Below are 22,721 nucleotides of genomic sequence, written 5' to 3'. Positions count from 1 at the left end.
ATAGTAGCCCAATATTTTAATTTTACTAATAATTATCCCCCATCTTGTGTCAGAAAACATGTAAATGTAATTTAGGGGAAAAAGTTAGGAAAAGCACATAAGAAAGAAATATTAATTAATAAATGTTTGTGAGATTAAATATGTAACCCTAATTTCACCAAAATATAACAGTAAGGATGAGCTAAGATTGGAATTATCAAATTATACCTGACTTTATAAACTTTCTGTTCTCCTCCATAGATTGCATCCAAACCTCTTGGTTTTATCTAGGTGGACTAAAATGTAGGAGAATGTAATTGTAATCAAATTGTTATTATCAAAAACTCTTGTCCTTGGGATGCCTGGGTGGCTCAGTGGTTGAGCGTCTGCCTTTTCGGCCAGGGCGTGATCCCAGGGTCCTGGGATCAAGTCCCACATCGGGCTCCCTGCATGGAGCCTGCTTCTCCCTCTGCCTATGTGTCTGCCCCTCTCTCTGTGTCTCTCATGAAATAAATAAATAAAATCTTAAAAAAAAAAAAAAACCCTCATGCCTGAACTCAACAGTGAAGAATAAAATGTAGCTAAATACATATTTGACTAATCTTAGGTAATTCACCAGGTTCATGGCCACTGTGTATTCGGTATATCTGTGGCAAGACCTTTTTGTATATCTTATCATTTAATCTTCACAATAATCCTAAATAGGAAATTGTAATCATACTGTTTATGCGGGGAAGAAAAAATGGAAGCACAGAGAGATTAAGTAACCTGCACTGGGGAACATAGCAAGTAAACTGGGAAAAGTACATGTGATTTCAAATCTCTGCTTTCTGACTCAGTCTTTCATCTTACATAACACAATTAAGTGAAGGCACATAGTTTATCTTTTTACTGTGAATTATAAATGTGTGTTGCTCAGCTCTTAATTTATACAAGTAACTGAGTTACAAAAGGAGAGGTCAGTTTAAATGAAAAAATTAATGTTACAGTTCTCCTAGAATGAGAGGCCCAGCACACCACACAATGCCATGTAAGGAACACCAAGTTTTGGTCAGGAGGTAGAAGCAGTAGCAGCTCGACAACCTTAGGACAGAGCTTTAATGGTGTAAGGCAGAGAAGCAATGTAGGCTCCCTGCCTACAGGGGAGCTCCCTAGAGGCCTCGTACCTCGCCCTGGGGTCATTTAGAGCAGAGGGATAGTGGCTTTATCTGTGAGTTAGATAAGGGGGAAGTGGAGATACAGCCTTGGAGCTACAGTTTTGCACATGAAAAGTATATCCCAGATAAATTCTCTACTACCCCCAAGAATTAGCTACCCTGGAAAGCTCAGTCTCTCTCCCCAGGTCTGTGAGGCCCCCAAGAGATGGCAAAACATGATAAGACGCAGACAATTCAATATATACATTTAATATAAACACATATTTATATTATATATAAATAAGTATATAATATATAAAAATAAGTATATATTTCACATATTATATATAAATATATAAAACAGTAAGTATGCCCATCACTAATGTACTTCTGAGTTGTGTAATAGCCTTCCCTGTCATGAAGAAAATTATTTAAGATTCCTATACTGTTCATTTTTGCAAAGGGAACTAACTATATTTCCCTTTCAATTTTTATAAATAATTGTGTATGACCCAGTGCATGGGTTTAATAATAGAAGAAGTTGATGCTAGCAATATGAAATTTACAATTCTGGTAGCAATAAGACACTTCTTTCATTTGTTTAACATACTTTTAGAAGTTCTCACAGGGCACCTGGGTGGCTCAGTTGGTTAAACATCTGCCTTTGGCTCGGGTCACGATCGCAGAGTCCTGGGATTAACCCCATGTGGGCCTCCCTGTGTAGAGGGGAGTCTTCTTCTCTCTCTCCTTCTGCCCCTCCCCCCTGCTTGTGTGCACTCGCTCTCTCTCAAATAAACAAATGAAATCTTAAAATTATAATAATAATAAAAAAATTTCCTTAGGATGGGCACCTGGGTGGCACAGTCAGTTAAATGTCTGACTCTTGGTTTTGGCTCAGGTTGTGATCTCAGGGTCCTGAGATCCAGCCCCACCGCAGGGCTCCATGCTCAGGGTGGAGTCTGCTTGGCTTTCTCCGTCTGCGCACCCCCCGCCCCCACCACTCTCTCTCTAAAATAAATGACAAAATCTAAAAAAAGAGAGAGAGAAAGAAATTCTTAGGAGGAGTTCCTGCTAAAACTTAGCAACTTTTTTAGTGTCCTAGAAAGGACGTATCATTTTTACTGTATACAGATAGAGTAAGCACAAAATCTATAGATGGGGGACAAAATAGGAATACATCATAACACCCAAAGACAACAAATCATTTTCTTATGGGAGCGAGAAGATTTAAATGTATATCCCTGTTAAGTGTCTTTAGGGTTAAAAGTAAAACACTCACTACCAAGTGCTCTTGATATGTGGTCTGGGCATAAGTGATTCCATAATCATAATAGTGTAGGCCCAGGAAACAAGGAGAACAGAGGTGGGCATGATATCAACACGGCAGCAGGGCAGTGATTGAACTGAAGTCCTTGCTGCTAACTGGTCTCTTGATTTCGGTTGACCTCCTGGGGAACTTTACCACTTTTGTGTCTTTAATAGTCTGGTGGAGTCTATGAACTGCTTCTTCAAATGATGTTTCTAAATGCAGAACAGAAAATTTATAGTATTTCAAGGAAAAACAATCATATTAAAATTAAAAGAATATGGAAAGAACAAATTTGTAATTCAGTAATGCATGACTTATAAAACTAAAGGATTAAATGAGAGGATCTACTGGAAGATTTCAATGTTATAACGAAGGAAATGAATAGTATAAATGGCATCCTAAGATTTCTGAAAGAAACCTATTGTGACATTAAAATGTTTGATTTCTGTTGTGATACAGTTATAGGTATTGCTATCACCATTGTGATTGCAATGGTTTGTTACTTATATTCAGTTGAAAGTTAGTAAAATATATATATTTTTTCTAATCCAAGTTCATTGATCACCTGAATTTTGCACTGTATTCTTGGTGTTCTGTGAGGCCTGGGTGAGAAGCTTTGGGATTCTTAGGACTCTGTTTCCATGAAATTAAGGAAGTGTTTATGTCATTGTCGGTATCTTTGACATCATCTGCTCCCTTTCAGCTAGTCGCCCTTCTAATTATTGTACCCCAGAAAAAAAACAATTACATTTGTATTTTTTTACAAAAATTGCCAAGCACTTCATCAGGGCTCGGCATGAGTAGGCCAAGCAGTCCCTGGCCTATCTACCCCTCCAACTTGCTTTCTCCAGGGTCAAAATGTCCCTGGTCAAAAAATTGGTGCTAAAAGGCCTAAGAACTATGTCTTAGTATCAGGATGAATAATCTCTTCAAATCAATTCTGTCACTGATTATCCATGTTCACGGAGTTTTCTCTCTTTCAACTTTTTTTCCTATAAAGTGAATTAAAAATACCCAACTCCCTGAAATGTTGTCAGAATTGACGTTATATAAAGTGCTTTAAACAAGTTTTGAATTATAATACATGCCCAATACTAGCAGTTACTGTTATCCTGAGCTCGGGATTTGGTGGCTGATGCATGGTAAACTGCTACACTAATCAGCATTTATGGGGTAGATAAGGAAACCTGAAATCCCTCGAAATGAGTGTTAATGTTTTATTCAACCTTGTTTATTTGCATTATCTGGTGAGTATGTAACATTCATGATAATCATTTACATAAGTTTAGTTTAACAATACATTCCCGAGACCATACCTACATGTATAGTGATGATCTCTAAGTGGTTAGATCTTAAGCGAGTTGGTTGCATTGAAATCCAGGTCTGGTGGAATGTAGGACTCTAACACAACTCACATACAGGTGTCCCAGAGGTGACTATATAAAGAATGTTATTGAGCAATGCGGTGGTCCATGAAAGTCATTTCATGCCACCTGGCCCATGTGTTCTATTCTACATATGTTATTGGGCACAAAAAGAATTCATTTATTCATACAAGAAATGAAAAAGAGAGCTTTTAATGATTTCTCTAAAGAAAAATTGTGATAACATTACTTAACAATTAGTTGATAATTATCAGTTTGGTATAAACATTTTTTTTAAAAGATTTTATTTATTTATTTATGAGAGACAGAGAGAGAGAGAGAGAGAGAGAGAGAGGCAGAGACAGAAGCGAAGGGAGAAGCAGGCCCCATACAGGGAGCCCAACGTGGGACTCGATCCCGGGTCCCCAGGATCACGCCCTGGGCCGAAGGCACCACTAACCGCTGAGCCACCCAGGCTGCCCAGTGTTCACATTTTAATAGCTAAAGAAAGCATGGGACTAAATGTGGAAAAGCCATATTTCTATTTTTTAAATGCTATCTATATACCAAAAACATACCAATTCCATACTAATTACCTAAGAATTGTGTATCAATGGGGATGCCTGGGTGCATGAATAAATAAATAAAATCCTTTTTTTAAAAAAATAGAATTACATATTACTAATTTTAAGGGATGAGGAGAAGGACATTCAGATCTGACCTAAAAGCTATTTGATGAACAATTTGTTTTGCTGATTTCATCATTCATATTTTGTTTCTTTTACCGCATAAAAATGTAGCCAATATCTCTAGACCAGTAGCTTTTTAGGAAACAAATCTATTTTTCAGATGATATTTATTTCAAAGCTTATTTAGAAAGGAGGCATTTAAGACAATTTTGCAGTTTCAGGACTCCTGAAGTAGTTGCATTTTCGTGGAGCTTCTCCTAAGAAATGCTGTCCACCAGAGAACAGTTATTTCAGTTAAATAATTTATTGGCAACTCAGCAACCATAGTACCTGATGAAATATGTTGAGACAAGGAGTAGTCAAGTATAGTGAATGTGAAATGTACTGCGAATTTTAGAATAGGAAGAGCATATGCCAGGAAAAATGAAGAGTAATGCCTGTAAAATAATGATTATATTTGTTATGAATATTTTTAAGCTGAAAAAATAGTGATATTTAAGAAAAGAACAGTTGTTATAAGATATAGAATTTAAATAGAAATTAAAAGTATAAGAGCGACGCTATGCTAGGGCAAAGTTCTATGCCAAATATTAAAAATTATTAGCCTATAACTTTTAACACCTAAACAAGAATGTCACCGAATACATAAAATCATGGGTAACTATCATATAGCCCATATTTAATTTTCTATACACAGCACACTTGTCTCTAGAAAATCAGACTAAAACTTAGGAAATCAACTGAAATAGAAGAAGCAAAAGTGCATTCTTAGCTTTATTGTTTTCAGAGTTACCGTCAGTGACCCAGTTTTGTTTTGTCTTTTTTCCCCCTCCAAGGAAAGAATCTATACATTATTTCCACAAGTTTTGTATAAAAGTCCCTCAAGGCTACATGCAACTACTGCTTCTTTGGGACAAATGTAGCCTGAGGGATAGAAAGAGTTTTCTAGGGTCCAAAAGCTGAATCTCACATTAATATGGAGAAGTGTCCTATTAGGATGATGGGTACCCGCTAATAGGAGAACTTCCTAATGTGTGAAAAAAAAAAATTTTTTTTTCTGGTATCATGAGCTTTGTGCTGGGCGTACTGGTTTATTTGGAGCCCGCTACTTGTGAAAGCTTCACCTTTTCCATTTTTAGAAAATGTGAGGCAGCAAAAAGGTTTTTGACAAATTGCAGATCCTGCAGAGTTTAATCAGCTTGATTGTGGGCACCCCACTGCTCTCCTTGTCTCTTATTTTATTTGACCACTAGCAGTTTGGGAACATTTTTCTGCTACTGGATTATAGTTTTAAAAGAAAGTAAAGGATATGATTTGGGAAGATTAAAAATCTGCTTTGTAAAAAATCATCAGCAAGTCATAGGAGAGAAGACTCCCGGGAGCTCTGAAATGGTAACTCACGCTCTCTCTCTCTGTTTCTCTTTATTTTCAAGCAGTGGACTTTCAGTAGGGACTTAGAGCACCTCTGATCGTTAGTGACCGGTGTGATGCAGTGGCCGTGTACTGTCTGATGCAAAAGCCAAGGAGGTCTTGGTATGTTAGCTGGTGGCATTTTAGTTTGTGCCCCTGCATTCTGTGTGTTGTGAAATAGATCCCAGGATTTTAAATGATAATTACTTGAGAATATTAGCTGACTTGCCTTCAAATAGTTCTTCGCATCAGTGCTTCTTGTGGTTTTAATTTGATTACAATGCTGCTGAAAGTTAAAAATGGTATATACACCTTACGGCAGTGGTGTTTGTAACTAAAACAATTTTATCTCAATTTCTCTCAAATGAAAGAAAGGCATGAGAAAATGGTAAAAAGCATGTTTAGTTTGAAAACAGCGAGCACTTAGTAAAATAAAAACAAAAGACCAAAGAAAATGAAGTTAGAGGGAAAGGACCCAAACTTAAAAAAACTCAAAAGAAAAAAAAATTTAGTGACACAAAAATATGAAGGGGAAGCAATCTCTATGATTTTAGCCAATGCATATATTAATTGTAATGCATATATTTAAGTTGGATAAATTTGTAATGAAAAGTAATAGCATCAAAACAATTAAGGTTTAGTATCCAAGTAGGGTATTTGAATGTAATTTTAAAAAAAATGGGTTTTTGTATAAAATTTTCTTAAGGAATTCTTAAACCTGAAACACTTGCTAAATTTAGTTACTTAAAAACGTGCAGTTGGTTGCTTTTATCAGTGTGGTCTGCTTGTTTCTTGTATCATTGTATCACATTAAAAATAAAATGGAGGGAAACTTTGTTGGCCAAAGGTGGCCTGCATAATTGTTTCGGAAGGCAATGAACTGCCACAAGGCTGGTTGTCACGGAGGCAATTTGGATAATTTGTCATTATTTGTTTATATCCTATGATTTTATGACTTAATGACTATAGCTGAGATCTTAAAAAAACGGACGTGAAACGTGTATGTCTTATTCCTGTGCCAATCATCAAAGAATAGAAAGTGTATCGACTTTCAAGTCTTCCCTCCGCGGGACTTGGGTCTCCAGTGGCGATGTTATCAGTAAGACCCAGGTTCCCAAAAGTGGAAAATCCCTGGAGGCGTAGGGCCCGTGCGCCCCGTGCTTCCCGTGCTTCCTGCGCTCCTCGTGCGCCCCGTGCTCTCCGTGCTCCTCGTGCGCCCCATGCGCCCCGTGCTTCCCGTGCGCCCCGTGCGCCCCGTGCTCCCCGTGCTCCTCGTGCGCCCCATGCGCCCCGTGCGCCCCGTGCGCCCCGTGCTCCCCGTGCTTCCCGTGCGCCCCGTGCTCCCCGTGCTCCCCGTGCTCCTCGTGCGCCCCATGCGCCCCGTGCTTCCCGTGCGCCCCGTGCTCCCCGTGCTTCCCGTGCGCCCCGTGCTTCCCGTGCGCCTCGTGCGCCCCGTGCTCCCCGTGCGCCCCGTGCTCCCCGTGCTCCCGGTGCCCGAGTACCGGCCCGGCGCCGCGGTGCGTCCCTGGCTTCGCCCTGGCGCGACCCGGGACCTCGGGCGGCGCCCCGGCCCCGGCTGCGCGGCCCGCGGGGCTCCCTCACAGCAGGGAACTTCTCCACGTTGTGCCCTCTTCAGTGACTTACTTATTCCTCGTGACTCTACGGTCCTGCGAAGGGAGTGTTACAAGAGTCCCACGCCCCAGCTGCTCCCCGTCGGGCTGTGCGCACGGCTCCTACGGACAGAGCACCGCGTGCGGCCCCGGAACCACGGCTCCCTAAGCGCCTGCTCCTGCTTGTCCCGGCACTGCAGCCCCCGCCGCACCTGGTCCCGGGCACCTGGTCCCGGGCTCCGCCTACCGGGCACGGGGCTCCCTGCGCTCAGCGCGCTCACAGGGCACGTGCGGGCCCTGCTGCGCCCCGACGCCGCCCGCGGGGAGAAGCCGGCCTCGCACCTGCGGAGCTCGCAGCACGTGGGCAGCTCGGGGGCCGCGAGCCGGGTCTCGAAGCTTCGGCCCCGATGCCGCTCGGCTGCTTGCGGTCACACGTCAATGCCCGAGCAAGTGCGACGACCACGCGGAGAGGAATGGGGCCGCGGGTGTGCCCCTCGGGCAGCGGCCAGCCCCACGGAGCCGCACCGCCCATCACACGACAGCGGCGTCCGCCCGCAGCCGGGTGGCGAGCCCGCACTCCCGCCTGTTGCGAACCGGCTCGGCAGCGCCACACTCGGGAGCCACCACCAGACGGAGACCTGCTCTGCGGGACTGGGAAACCGTACACGTGCTCTAGGCCTTTGCCCAAGCACACGCGCGCACGCACACACGTGCACGCGCACGCACACACGTGCACACACGCGCACGCACACATGCATATACACATGCACATGCGCACACACACGAGCGTGCTCACACACGCACAGAAACATGCACATGCACATTCGCACACGTGCACACAGACACGCATGCACATGCACAAACGCACACACGCTCACACATGCGCACACGCGCGCACATGCTCACACACATACGCACACATGTATACACACGCGCACACACATGCACACATGCACGCGCACACCCTTGTGATACACTGTGGTGGAGCAGCACGCCGTGGTCAGCACGGAGGAGAAGCGCGATGGAGGGCGCTGGCCAAGCAGAGCCCGGCGGAGCCAAGTGGCAGGGCCGACACCCTCTCCGGGTCCAGGAACCACTCCCCGCCCGCCCCGCCCGCCCCGCCAGCCCCGCCCCTGCGCCGGGCAGCCCCGCAGGCCGCGCAGGCCCCACAGCCGTCAGCCTGGCTCTGCCGCCCGGGGAAATGTGGGGATCCTACAGTTTAGTTGAAATCCCAAACACTCACTGTCTCTTACTCCCGGCTGCTAACTCACCGGCAGGACAACGTTCTCAACACATAGAAGCCTGTTTGTTATGCATCTTCTACTCCCTGCTACGCACCAGTAGCGTCGTCCGCGATTCTTTTCCTCGAAACTCAGGTGCCTCGAGCGCTCTGGGCTTCTAAAGGCTTAGACCCCTTTGTTTGGATTCTATTTTCTCGGAGTCACTTCATCCAAAGGCGAGTATCCGCTGGCTGTCGTGTTAATCGGCTACAAAGACACCCTTGATCTCCTCTTTGCGGAGATGCTGAGTTGCGATTGGCTTTTGTAGCTCCGCGGTTTTCCACAATTTTCTCTTTTACTAATCGGAGATAAGAAACAGGCTTATCTTTCAATGCTGCAAGGCCTACAATTTCCAGATTCTCTCCTTTCCTGTTGGTTCAGTTCACCAGCTGGCCAGCACCCGCTAAGGTGTGAGTAGGACGTTAGACCACCACTAACTTAGAGCATGGTTTGCTCCCCAAGCTGCAGAATCTGCAGCCTTACCGAATGTCTGTGCTTGCGGCTCCCTCCCTCCCACCGCCAATAAACGATCTCTTAGCGCCTGCTGCTTGACCTCAGGACGGACCTGTAACTTATCCTCACTGTACTACGTTACTTCTAAGCACCAAATTGCCTATCAATTAGCAAATAAGCTAAGTTTATGCTCAGGTAATTGATGGCCCTACAATAAGAATAAAGACTTTTCTATATCGCTCACATAATGATTATTCCACATGATGGTTTCAGTCCTGCTTTATTCTTTTGTACCCAGACTTTAGGATGAGCAGATATCCCCTGACGAAAGGTGATGACCGCACCATGTTGTGGCCTCTACAGATTGTGCTCAGACGTAGACCATGTCACTTGTACTCATACTCTATTTTCCAAAGCAAGTTACATTGCTCACTCTTAAGTCAAAGGAGTGGGAAGTCTATCTTTCGGATATGGAAGGACACAGTAGGGCAGGGACGGAACTATTTTGACAATGATGCAGTATCACACATTTGCCTTAGAAGAGACATAGCGGGAGAGTGCATGAATTTGGAGTTATAGGACTAAGTCCTGCTATGTATTGAGTATACTAACATGCCAGTTGCTTCACATTTTTGGGTGATTGTTCTTTTCTAATGGAGCTAATGATGCTGATGCTGCTTATAAATATTTGACTCATTGATATTACTAAGATTAGTATAATTTAGATATCTGTTTCACTCATATAATATTAGATACCCACTGGGTGGAAAATAGAGTGCCTTGTAACATACAATTTACAAGGTACCTAAATAGATATTTCTGATTTTTATTTTCCTAATGTTTCCAAGAACTTAAGCCATAGATTTATATCACTATCTGTCTTTTTCTTTTTTAAGATTTTATGTACTTATTCATGAGAGGCACAGGAGAGAGGCAGAGACACAGGCAGAGGGAGAAGCAGGCTCTCTGAGGGGAGCCTGATGCAAGACTGGATCCCAGGACCCTGGGATCGCACCCTGAGCCCAAGGCAGACTCTGAACTACTGAGTCACCCAGGCGTCCCCAATCTCTGTCTTATTTAGAATTTCACCTCTTTATCTAATTACAAAACTAGATATATTCACTGAGTGAAGCCTGAGGGGTCTCTATAGACAGGCGACTATCAAAATATCTTAGGCCATTGGTCAGGTCTAGAATGAACTTAGAAGCTATGGGACACACACTTGAAGGGTAGAAAAATTGGATGTGATACTTGTAAAAAAAATCTCTCTTCACTCATAAGCCTTCATCTATGAACATTGCATACACTTCTAGACCTTTGTATCTAAAGCCTACTCACAAGCACAGTTTTACCGATTAAGTGTAAAACTGAATATGCCATTAAACTTGAGAGGAAAGAAAAAAAACAACAGTTTCTTAATGGGTAATTTAAAGAGGAAAGCCTGTTGTTAAAATGTTTGAGACAACATAAAAGAACAATAAGGAATTATTTTTATTTATTCTCAAATAACTGTGAATTGCACAATAAATGGCTTGTGACTTGTAGACTTATAGTTTCATTACTCCTGTAATTACTGCTGTTTTACTCTCAAAATTCAATTCTTTTGACTTTGAGGGCAATAGAATTTCAGGAAAAAAAAAGCTTTAAAAGTATATCACAGCTGATATCCTCAAAAAAATGATAAATAACAGTACATGATTTAATTGAAGTCAAGTGGCTACTGTGATTAAGAAGATGTTATTTTATCTGCAATGTTTTGAAAAGTAAAATCTAAATCTCAATTGCAAATAACTTTAGAATAAAAGATGTTGCAACCATCAGGAAGCTTCAAAAAATATATGTACCAATAATGTTTATAATTATGATTAAGAAATAGTAGATTCGGGGATCCCTGGGTGGCACAGCGGTTTGGCGCCTGCCTTTGGCCCAGGGCGCGATCCTGGAGACCCGGGATCGGATCCCACGTCAGGTTCCCGGTGCATGGAGCCTGTTTCTCCCTATGCCTGTGTCTCTGCCTCTCTCTCTCTCTCTCTCTCTCTGTGTGACTATCATAAATTTAAAAAAAAAAAATTAAATTAAAAAAATAGTAGATTCAAAGTCTTCTAACAAATCATAGATATTCAGGATAAGAAATTCTACGTATTTAGATTTAGTGATCACATAGTGATCACCATGTGGAATTAGGCATTCCAAAAATTTGTTGGTACTAAGCTCTTGGGCGATTCAAGCTTATAATTAAAATGTAACAAAGTATATACAAATTAGTTATTTTCTAAGGTGTGTGTATGTGTGTGTGTGAAACACACACATGCATATGCATATGTACTGTGCATGTTATACATAACAGATATTTTATAAATTTCATATGAATGTAAATAATGTATGTATATTATGAGATATATATGAATGAACATTTACAAGATCCAATTATTAATATGTGTGTACATTCATACATTTAGCTATAGGTGATGTTTAGTTTTGAAGTGGAAAATTGTTTTCAATTTTTGTAATTGTAATTTTTACTGTAATTTTCGAAATTATAATTTTTAAAAGCCTTTAGAAATTATCTTTTACCTTTTGAGTTTTCTTCATGACCTTTTAATGACCTAAAACTGTCCTAAGAAATGTGTTCTGGTTGATTTAAAGTCTGCTAAAAAAGACACTGGAAGTTTATTTAAGGCAATAGTCGCCCTTAAGGGTATTAAACTAAGGACAACTGCATTAATTTTCTATTTGTGTATACTTTTTAATCTCACTGAAACATAAAAATGATGTTTTTAGTTCCATTTCTCTATTCTAAATTTGGGACAATCAATGACAATGTAGGGTTTAGAAATTGCTTGCTGAGAAGATAGATAGCAAGCAAATATTTTAATTAAATTATATTTATTTTTAGCCTATGTCAGAACCAGTCTAAGACTGGATGATACCAGCCTGTTTTAGGTCTTTTGAAAGACCCTAGATGTCATTTCTTTGTTTTGGTGACCTTGCCCCCTAGTTTTCAAATATATTAAATCTACCTCTGTCCTACATTAAACATTTTTGTTTGTTTATATTAAAAATTTGAAGAGACTTTATAAACTTGCCCTTTCGTTATTATCTTCTGGGATTTTTTCAATAATTATTATGCATCTTGAGGGAAAATTGCAGAGTAAGAGAACCTTAATTATAAGAAGTTTCAATTTAACAATTAATAAGGTTGAGAGGTTAAGTTTAATAGGCATTTAGTTACATATTCCTTAATATCTGATTTGCATATTTTTTCATATTCTAGAAGCCATTTAGTTTTTTACAACTTAAATATTTTTCTGGGACCTTGAGAAGTATATGTTTGATCCCCCAGCAATTTTCTCTAGAGCCTAATGAGGCTCAGCCCCAGATGTATGTACTTGAAATCTTGACTATGCATCTTTAATCCTGTTTCCAGACTTAGAGCCCTGAACACCCCTGTTGTCTGATTTGGATTCTTAACGCTGTGTTTCCTAAGATTTGATACTTAGTTCCATCGTCACATTCATCATGTTGTTCTTCAGTCATTAATTCAGTTGTCTGATTCCCAGTAACATAAAAGAAGGAGATGAGAACACATTCATTCATTTACTCAAATATATACAGTCATTCAAATATATACATCCACATAAAATATATATTCATTCTATATATTTAAATGCTACTCTCTGCCAGGCATCGTTCTATTCACTAAGGATATAATGGCAACTAGAAAGCAAGTCCCCACTCACCAGAGGTTATATTTTAGCTGTACACCTAATTTAATTTGGCACCTAAAACATTGCCTAACATAATAGATATAGCTAATAAGTATTTCAAGTGCATAAATAAATAAATATGGAAATTGTATAATTAGAAGAATGTTTGAAATTTAAATTTACACACTGTGGTACTTTTAAGTATTCAGGACAACACGTATCTTCAAGTTATTTGAAATATAATACATCTACTAATGCAAATCAAAATCAATTGGAATTCTGCATTGTAAATGAAATTAAACCTCAGTTGATTAGTTTTTAATTTATTCATATGTTTTTCCCAAATGACCTCATCTTCCCATCTTCTCACAAGAGACAAAGAGAAGGAGAGATGGAGGGAGGAAAGGAGGAGGATTGAGAAACAGAGAGCACGAGAGAGAATGAGATTAAATTTGTAATGAACTTTTCTAGAAATATTAATGACAATTTTAAGTCTTTCCAATAAATTTGCTATGCTATTTTTAAAGAAAATGACCAAGGTAGATTTCAATTCAGGTAACTCCTAGTAAATCATTGTTTAATGAAAACAAGTAGAGCAGAAAGTAGAATGTTGCATTTGTTCTTAGGACATCCCTGTAGGAACTAGCAGACATCAGATTTGTCAAAGTTACAACTCCTTTAGAGTTTCCGGGAGAACACCAGGATCAAAGAAAATAAAAAGATAAAGACTTACATTTTATTTGCAGTAGGAGTTTCTCATTTAAGAATCACTTGTTACTATCATTTTAAATAAGTTAAAAGTATGCTGGTTAGGAATCTTTACCTGACACTAATGGAACCTCCCTTGACAGATTTTTTGTTGAAGAATTATACGGTGTGAATTGAAAAAAAGAACTGTCAGGTTGGATCAGATATTTTCTATCTGCAAGTGCCTACTTGGCTCATATAATGTTCTCAACGATAGGTGGAAAAACTCATCTGTGCCAGAAGATTCTCTCTCTACGTTATCAAAGAAATGCATATTTTTATTCTGTCAAACAAGTATATTTTAATCATAGTTATAACTATTGAATTAACCAAAATTCCAAGTATTAATTTTTTTTCCAACATGATTGTTCCATTTGATCAATTTTATAGAGAGATAAATGAAGTAGTAAAACTTCCATTGTTAAGCAAGCTATTTTAATTACTTGTTATCCACAGCATTTTCCCCCTACTATTTTGACTCAACCAATGTTTCACTGTTAACTAGAGAACTGTTGTTCATGGCATTGATTTTATCAATATTTGTAGAAAATTTTCCAATCAGTTTAAATTCATTTGTAGTTGTAACTGTATTATATTTTGCTTCTACATCTTTTTCTTAGTTTTCTTTTCACACTCATTATTCATGATTTTATTGCTATTTCTGGAACAATCTATGTACAATCTTGCCTGAGGACCTTTGTATTTATTACTTCTTTGATCTTGAATATGCCTTCCTGAATTTTCCATGGGGTTTCTTCCTTTAAACTTCAGGTAAAATTTCACCAACTCAGAGAGGACTTATCTGACCATCCCAAGCAAATCAATATTCAACTACCTTCGATCCTTTTATTTTATAGCACCTACTATCACTGACATTATATTATTAATTTACATATTATTTGGCTTATGGTTTGTATAAAATTTAAGTGTCTCAAGGCCAGGCTCATGAATTAGTAGTTAATGATGCAAAAAATGGTGCCTGGCACATAATGAATAATAAATATTTAATGAATTAATAATAAATATTGACATGGGTTATGAACAATTAGACCAGTTAAAGTTTATGAAGCTATTCATGAAATAGTTAGAACCTGCATTTCAGGATAAAAGAAAATCCAAACATATAAAAAAATGGAAGCCCTTATATTTGGAATAAAACGTCCCTTTCTTTAGACTTACAACTGTAGAAGTCAGAGGAGATCAGGATGCTGAAGTAGTCTGATCTTCCCTCCACAGGCCTTTAGGTTTTCATGTGCTGAAGATTCAGCCCATGATAGGAGTGAAGCCATCACCAGAAGGGCGTAGGAGAGTTCCAGTGTGCTCAGAGTAAGCTGACCTCTTACTGGACATAAGATGCCTTCTGTGTAAATCATAAGGAGGCCCACACGTGGTGTATGTTCCTCCTCTACAGGCCACTGCTGTTTCGGGTCAAGGGAGAGAGTCTCTGTGCCAACCTAAAGATGTCCATCAGAAGTCGGGAGGAATTCACACAGCCTGTGCTGCCTAGAGAGCACTATCATCAAGAGTCAAATAGTAATGCTGAAGCCTCGAACACCCCTGATGAGACCTCACAACCATCACCCTGTCCCCATTGACACAGGCAGGCTACTCTGTCTTGGAAAAATCAGGATTTGATTGCTCATCCCTAAGATGTCTCACACTCTCTCATTTTATGTCAGTAGCTAAAAGGAACCCAGAACTTCCAAGATATTCCTGATTCTGAGATCTCTAATCCTCATGGCAATTCCTCTCTGTCTCCTGATACCCATTCACCATGCTCTCTTGAACTCACCAACAAAACCCCTTCATCTTCAGCCACTTTTATGTACTTTCCCTTTATCTTCTCTCTAAATGAAGCCTGGTTCTTTTTTAGTAATCCTGCTTCTCATGTCAGCTCCAAGGGATGGCTATTTCCCTACCACACCATTTAAATGGCTGAGATTGGAGGTGAGGTGATATTCTCTTACTCTTCAGGATCACTTCCAAAAGTCTCCTTTCCCCTCCCTAAAACTCTCTACCCATGATCTCATGGTATTAGCAGATACCAGCTGCTATTCTTCTTTATAGAAGTTTTTTTTACCAACCTCTCTGGTCACTTCCTCTCTTCTGTTAAGATTTTAGTCTTAGCTTACTGTCTCTCTAACACCTTTCTTGTCATACAGTATGGTAATTTCAGTACCCATGTAGACTTCAAAAACACTAGTCTTGCTTACTTGACTCCTCTCCCCCAAAGATCTTGTTTTCCATCCTATCACTGAAGTAATTTCACAATTATATGATACATGTGTCCATGGGATATTTAATGTGGTATTGACATTTGAGTTTCAGTGTTTGCATGTATACTTGGGTTAATAGATTATCTATTTACTTCTATACCTAGCATAAATTTTTTGCTTAAGTCAACTCTTGAAGTGTCCCTAATCTATCAGATTGTAAGGGATCCAACAAAAATATGTTGTATAAGTGCATATTGGATAATATAGTCTATGTTTCTCAAAAATATAGTAATCTAGATATATTCTATATTTCTCACAAAATGTACTGTAAAAAAACAGGATTGGATATAACTTTGAGAGAAATGCTACTTCAGAATAAAGTTTCTATTTACTTAAATAAGATTAAAATTTTTTAATAAGGTTAATACTTAGCCAATGAATCTTTATCGCATACTATTTTTGTTTTAACCAAATTGTGTATTTTCTCAGTTGAGATATTTTTAAGCCTCTGGTCCAGATTTGAGTTGTCTTTATTTGTTTACTAAATTATTTTCATTATTCAAATGTTAAATAGTGTATGATTACTGACAAAGCATCTGTTTTAGTAAAATAAAATTATTCAAAGGATGTTTTTATTTCATATTTTGAAAGATTCAATTATTTAAAATTTCTGTTTATTTTCACATATGGTATAATTTCTTTCTTTGGTGGGAAAGAAAACTTTTGTTAAAGCAAAATCCAGTTACTTGCTAACAGTGCCATGAAATTACTGCTTAGCTGGGTTGTCAGTGTGAGCCTCTCATCGTCAGTAGTGAAAAATGTTAATGACATCATAGCATTATGGACAAGTCAATAGAGTGTGTTAAAATTTCAACTGATTCTCAAATAAATCAGTTATTCTTTACCAGAGTCACACCCTAAATAATGAATAATTTCAAAGTACCTCAATTCCAATTAGTGATTAAAAATCATAATTTGGTTGAGGGAGACAGAGTGAAATGTTTATCAAATTCAATGTCCACCTCCCATAATGCCTTTTTCCTTCCTATGTTACATTTTCCTATGCAACATTTAAAAGGCAATTATACTGACTTTTAATTTAGTGGAGCACCTATTAATTAATTGCCTATTTTTTGAATTATATTGGAATTCTAAGAATGAATTTGTTTATCTTTATAGGATATCTGAAGTGTCCAGGTACTTAAAATCACCAATTGGACTGAACAGATGTACCTCAGGAATTAAAAATTTTTCCAGAAGGAGGTAAGAGATCTTAAAGTATGCATATATTTGCATGTTAATAAGTTTTGGTGAAAATTTAGATATGCTAGTACATTTCTTCAGTGTATAATTTAGAGGATAATTTTTAGAAATTAAGGGCACTTTCTGTTTTTACTTAAATATTCTTTATTCTTTGGAATGACTTAGATATATGAGACTGCTGTTAACATTAAAAAAAAATGGTTCATAGGGAAGCCACATTGCCACCTCAAAATGTCAAGATCTGAATGGCCACTGTTTTGCTTTTTTTTTTTTTTTTTTTTAATCTTTATATGTTGGACTAGACCAGGTTTACCAAGTTCCCCAAGAGCCACAGAGCAAAGATATCTGACATGGAGGCAGATTGCCATCTAGAAAGATCCTTTGGCCAGCCTGCCCCTTCTACATTTCCTGGACCACATATGGTTACTATCAGCTACAATCCATTCAAAGGCTTGAGTGCCAAGCACAGGGAGAGGAGCCAGTTTGTAGTGTGTTACACTATCTTAATTTTGACCTAAGATATGAGACTGAAATATTACCCTTAAAGTAAAATAGAAATCTGAATGTATTCATATTATTTTTTAAACCCTTTTTAACTATAAATGTTCCTCAAACTTCATTTCATTGTAAGTACAAAGAAAATTCAGCAGCATTAGGTTTATCATCCCACTATATTATATATATTGCTACCGGCAAGAATTGCTGTTAGAAGAAATGAATAAGGAATTAAAACATACACTTTAAGATCATAGCTAGTATATGAGAATGGCAAGAAAAAAAACCTGAATCTAAATAGTATTTCCCTTATAGTTGTTTGAGTAGAAAAAGAGTCATTTATTAATTTTATCTCACTAAAAATAAGGGGGTCCCAATTTTATTAGGTGCCTTGGAATTTAATTAGATGATTATTTCTATTTAATGTGAACAAATGCTTCTTCCTTGTTTTTTCATATTTAGTGTCAAGAAAAATAATATTTTTAGGAATTTTAAGGAAATTACAATTGCTAAATGGAAGCATCACTTCCAAATGCAAAACATTCATCACATAAGGTAAAAATGTAGTGATATGAGATTAACACTGAAGCAATTAAAGTGTCAAGTCATTATGGATTTTTAACTTTTTTATGCCACATCTCATACGTTAGTACTGATAGGTCAATAAAGACTCCAAAATATGACATTTGTATTGCCTGTTCTCTATACAAATATATACATTTACACATACGTATAAACATATCTATACATACATATATTCATTATTGGGCTACATTAATTTTTAGCCTCCGACAGTACCAGTTTCCTGGATGCTATTTTTCATTAGTGTATCCTGTGCACAAATACTAAACATTATTTTCTTTTTCTATTTTTCCAATTACAATTGCCTCATAGGGCACCCATAAAGGAGGAAAAATTCACAAAATGCATTCCTTGGATACTGATTAAAATCTGTTCCAAATTTATGAAGGCTGGAGGCATACATAGTGGTACTTAAAGATGTATACTTAAAGATCTAGCCAGTTTTTCAAAATTAATTTATAAACACATCAACAATCCAAATGGATGAGTCTTAAGTTATTGAATACAATTAACAATGTACACATGGGATTGAAGTGGGATAGTAATTAGTATGACTATTTATTAAAGTCAAAGTATCAAATTTGACTAAAATCTGATGAAATTTATTTCCACATATTGCATTTAATGGAATTATTTGCAGAATTGAACATTTGATTATAGGCTTTGAGTAGCACAAATGTAAACTGGCATCAATAAGTACTGGTCTATTAGAAAATGTGACCTGGTCATCCCAAATCAGACTTTTTTATTGACAAAGTTCCATATCGCTTAGTCTCCCCTTACTTCCTTTTTTTTTTTTTAATTTTTATTTACTTATGATAGTCACACAGAGAGAGAGAGAGAGAGAGAGAGAGAGAGGCAGAGACATAGGCAGAGGGAGAAGCAGGCTCCATGCACCCGGAGCCCGACGTGGGATTCGATCCCGGGTCTCCAGGATAGCGCCCTGGGCCAAAGGCAGGTGCTAAACCCCTGCGCCACCCAGAGATCCCCTACTTCCTTTTTTTTAAACAGAAGTAACCTAAATGAGAATTATTGACATTGCAAATGTATAGTGAAATATTTAATGTAAATAATTACTTAACAGTATATTTTGCTTGTCCTGCTAATTCTATTGTTTGATGGCTTACTCACTGAGAGAATGCCAATGTGGCAAGATCCAAGACATTTTTTTCTTTCCTGAATCTGAAAATTATTCTGTAATTACTGATTATTCCCTTGACATGGCTCCATATATGTTTGATTCTAAATAAATTCTAGATTGAAAAGTACAGATACCTTACTAGTAAGCCTGTGACAAAGATTTCAAGCATTTAAAAAAATAGAAGGCAACTAAAAGAAACTAGTTAAGAAAAAGATATACTAATTTGGAAGAGAGGAAAATTAGATAATATTCCATATTAACTAAAAAGGAAAATTGAAAATGTGTGGATGAAAAAGAAGAAAAAAATGTAAATCAGAATGTGAAAATATCAAGTATTATATACAATTTGATATTCCACTTGAGGTTCATTCTAAATGACTATTGAATAACTGTGATATGTTTTTAGGGAAATTGTCTCATACAGCAGAATAAAATGACACTCCAGATTCATATAGTTCTGGAATTTCAAGCTGGATCACTTTGTGACCTTGTGAAAATTACTTTGCCTTATTTAATTTTCTCATTCATACATTGGGACTAACAATATCCACTTTTACTTATAATTTTTACAAATTTTGAGATAGTTAACGGTTTTATTAAATTACATTTTAAAGTGTATGGTATAGTTTTCTCTTTCTTTGAATATTTTCAAACTATTTTTTATTCATTTTATTTTTCATAAGTGTTCAGCTTTTTTCTGTCTAAGTATACATCTTATTTTTTTTCTTCTGATTATAAAATTTTCAAGATTAAGTATACTTTTCTTGGGACGCCTGGGTGGCTCAGTGGTTGAGCATCTGCCTTCGGCTCAGGGCAAGATCCTGAGTCCCAGGATCGAGTCCCGCATTGGGCTCCCTGCATGGGGCCTGCTTTTCTCTTGGCCTGTGTCTCTGCCTCTCTCTGTGTCTCTCATGAATAAACAAATAAAATATTTAAAAATAAGTAAATAAAAATAGTTTTTCTTATTTATGTCTGCCCCTCACCCACCAGTTTAAGAGATAGGCATTATTTATTGAGTAACTGAAAGAAAGAATAAATTTAAAAGAAAAAATAAGGGTGCCTGGGTGGCTCAGCAGTGGAGCATCTGCCTTGGGCCCAGGGCGTGATCCTGAACACCCGGGATCGAGTCCCACATCGGGCTCCCTGTGGAGCTTACTTTTCCCTCTGCCTGTGTCTCTGCCTCTCTGTGCATCTCTCATGAATAAATAAAATCTTTAAAAAAATAAAAAATAAAAGAAAGAATAAATTTCTACCTTTCTATGTAGACATGTTGTTGCTGAATTAAGCTGACACTATTTAAAAAATGTAAATTCTCTCTAAAAAAAGTCACTATTTAAGAGAGAGACTTTTCAAATGAAAAATCCTTTTGACTCAATATATCCACCTATTAATTTAGCGTTGTTTGATTTTGAATCTAAATAGGGTCTCTTACCTTTAACTTTGTAATATTTTATTCTGTTTTAACCATGCCTAAGATTTTTCAAGAAATTAGAATATATTTTCCTTATCATAGAATTTCCTAGCCATCTTTAAAAGAAAGGTGGATTGCTCACACTCAAAGCATTACTTACTTTTGAAAACTTCATTGTCTGTATGTTTGTAGAAATTCTATCTCAGATTCAGACAGAATCATTTCTTTTTCTTTAGTATTTTATTTATTTGAGAGAGAGGAAGAGTGCGCACAAGCAGAGGGAAAAGGAGAAGCTCTCACCCACTTATTCTGGAGCCCCATGTGGGGCTCCATCCCAGGACCCTGGGATCATGACCTGAGCTGAAGGCAGGCACTTAACTGACTGAGCCACCCAGGTGCCCCTATTTATTTTTCTATAGAAGCTAATAATTCGTTTTTCATACTGTTCTTTTTTTCCTTCTTCTTCTTCTATCTTTATAGTTTATACTAAATGTCTTTAGGCCCACAGAATTTCTGAGCCAGAAGGGTTTTAAGAGATCATTTCATTGTTTACATAAGGAAACTTAGGCCAAGATAAATCTAATACAAGTTACAGACACCAGGACCCAAACTCCAAACTCTAATTTTGGAGTTCTTTCTTTTGTATCATAATATCTTGCTCCCAAGATACTCTATTTCTGGACTTTCTTCCTTATTCATTTTAGGATTATCTGTTGACAGTCTCCATTATTTATCAGCATTGTCTTCTACTGAAATTTATAACATACATACGAAATAAAGAGACGGCATCCTCTTCTTCCAAAAAGACAAGCCTGTCAGTGGGTAAAAAAAAAAATAATAATAATAATTGAGCAAGAAAGATTGGGTAATAAGAGAAACACACACATAGTACACTACCCCAGGGGACAGCCCTGTTTAGGGAACGACATTTTGTGGCTGGCTAAATATATGTTGATATATATACAAAAGGCAAAGCACTGCATAGAACTTTTGTTTTTTATTAAACTCAATGAGATGTGTAGCTTCTTCAGCTGAACCTGTATGTGTTTCTTTTTCCACACTAACTTTGAGGGGCAAATTAGGTAATATAAACTCCAACTGTTTTAAAGGGCTCACTTCTATGGTTTTTGACAGTGATATAATCTACCCATGAAACCACCACCAGAAGCAAGATACAGAATATTTCTATCACCCCGACAAGATTCTTTATGACCCTTTAGTTTCTTCATACTATGCATTAGTTTGCAGTTTTTATGAATAGAATCGTGTAGGTGTGTAGTTTTATGTATTTTTTCACTTAGCATAATGATGTAGAGGTTAATTTATGTACTTTTTTGTATCAACAGTTCATTTCTTTTTATTGCTGAATAGTATTTCATTGAGGATATACTAGATTTGTTTATTAATTCACTTATTGATGGATAGTTGTTTCTTTTGACTTTTGTGAATTGATTTTCTATGAGCATTTGTGTACAAGTCATTGTGTGGACATGTGTCTTCATTTCTCTTGGAAAACATGTGGAATTGGAATATCAGGGTCTTTGGTAGGTGTACGCCTAACTTTTTAAGAAATGACGGTTTCCCCAAGTGTTTGCACCATTTGGCATTCACCTGAGCCGTGTATGAGAAATCTCTGTTGCTCTGCATAAGAGGTCTTCAAACTATAGCTCTTGAGCCAAATGAGTTTTATTTGTAAATAAAGTTGTATTGGAACACAGCCACACTCACTTGTTATGAATGAGGTGCTTTCATGCTACAAAAGCAGAATTAAGTAATTATGACAGAAACCATATGGATCTCAAAGGTTAAAATATGTACTTTCTGGCCCTTTAAACAAGAACTTTGCTGATCCCTGCTCTGCATCCTTGCAACATCTCTTGCCAGTCTTTCTTAATTTTAGCCATTTTAATGTATATGTGATGGTATTTC

General features: G+C 37.8%; 1 protein-coding gene and 1 long non-coding RNA gene across 3 annotated transcripts in view; one reads left to right on the top strand and one right to left on the bottom strand.

The window, feature by feature from the left end:
- Positions 1 to 22,721, top strand: part of SEMA3A (semaphorin 3A) — a 454,892-nt gene that overhangs the window by 136,936 nt on the left and 295,235 nt on the right. The window contains exons 1-2 of one of the 2 annotated variants that reach the window (XM_038562850.1): positions 5,685 to 5,869; positions 17,080 to 17,163. The gene's annotated coding sequence lies outside the window, so the exon portion shown is untranslated. Of the gene's footprint in view, positions 1 to 5,684; positions 5,870 to 17,079; positions 17,164 to 22,721 lie in introns of those variants that run through there. The other variant, XM_038562852.1, reaches the window with a different exon arrangement.
- The window catches only part of LOC111090918, a 38,290-nt gene that overhangs the window by 1,651 nt on the left and 13,918 nt on the right, over positions 1 to 22,721 (bottom strand). The window contains exon 2 of the long non-coding RNA XR_005373261.1: positions 21,564 to 21,604. This is a non-coding gene — a long non-coding RNA (uncharacterized LOC111090918). The remainder of the gene's footprint in view (positions 1 to 21,563; positions 21,605 to 22,721) is intronic.

This window comes from Canis lupus, chromosome 18 (assembly GCF_011100685.1).
Source record: "Canis lupus familiaris isolate Mischka breed German Shepherd chromosome 18, alternate assembly UU_Cfam_GSD_1.0, whole genome shotgun sequence".
Classification (NCBI taxonomy): Eukaryota; Metazoa; Chordata; class Mammalia; order Carnivora; family Canidae; genus Canis; species Canis lupus.
This window is presented reverse-complemented; position numbering and strand designations above follow the sequence as displayed.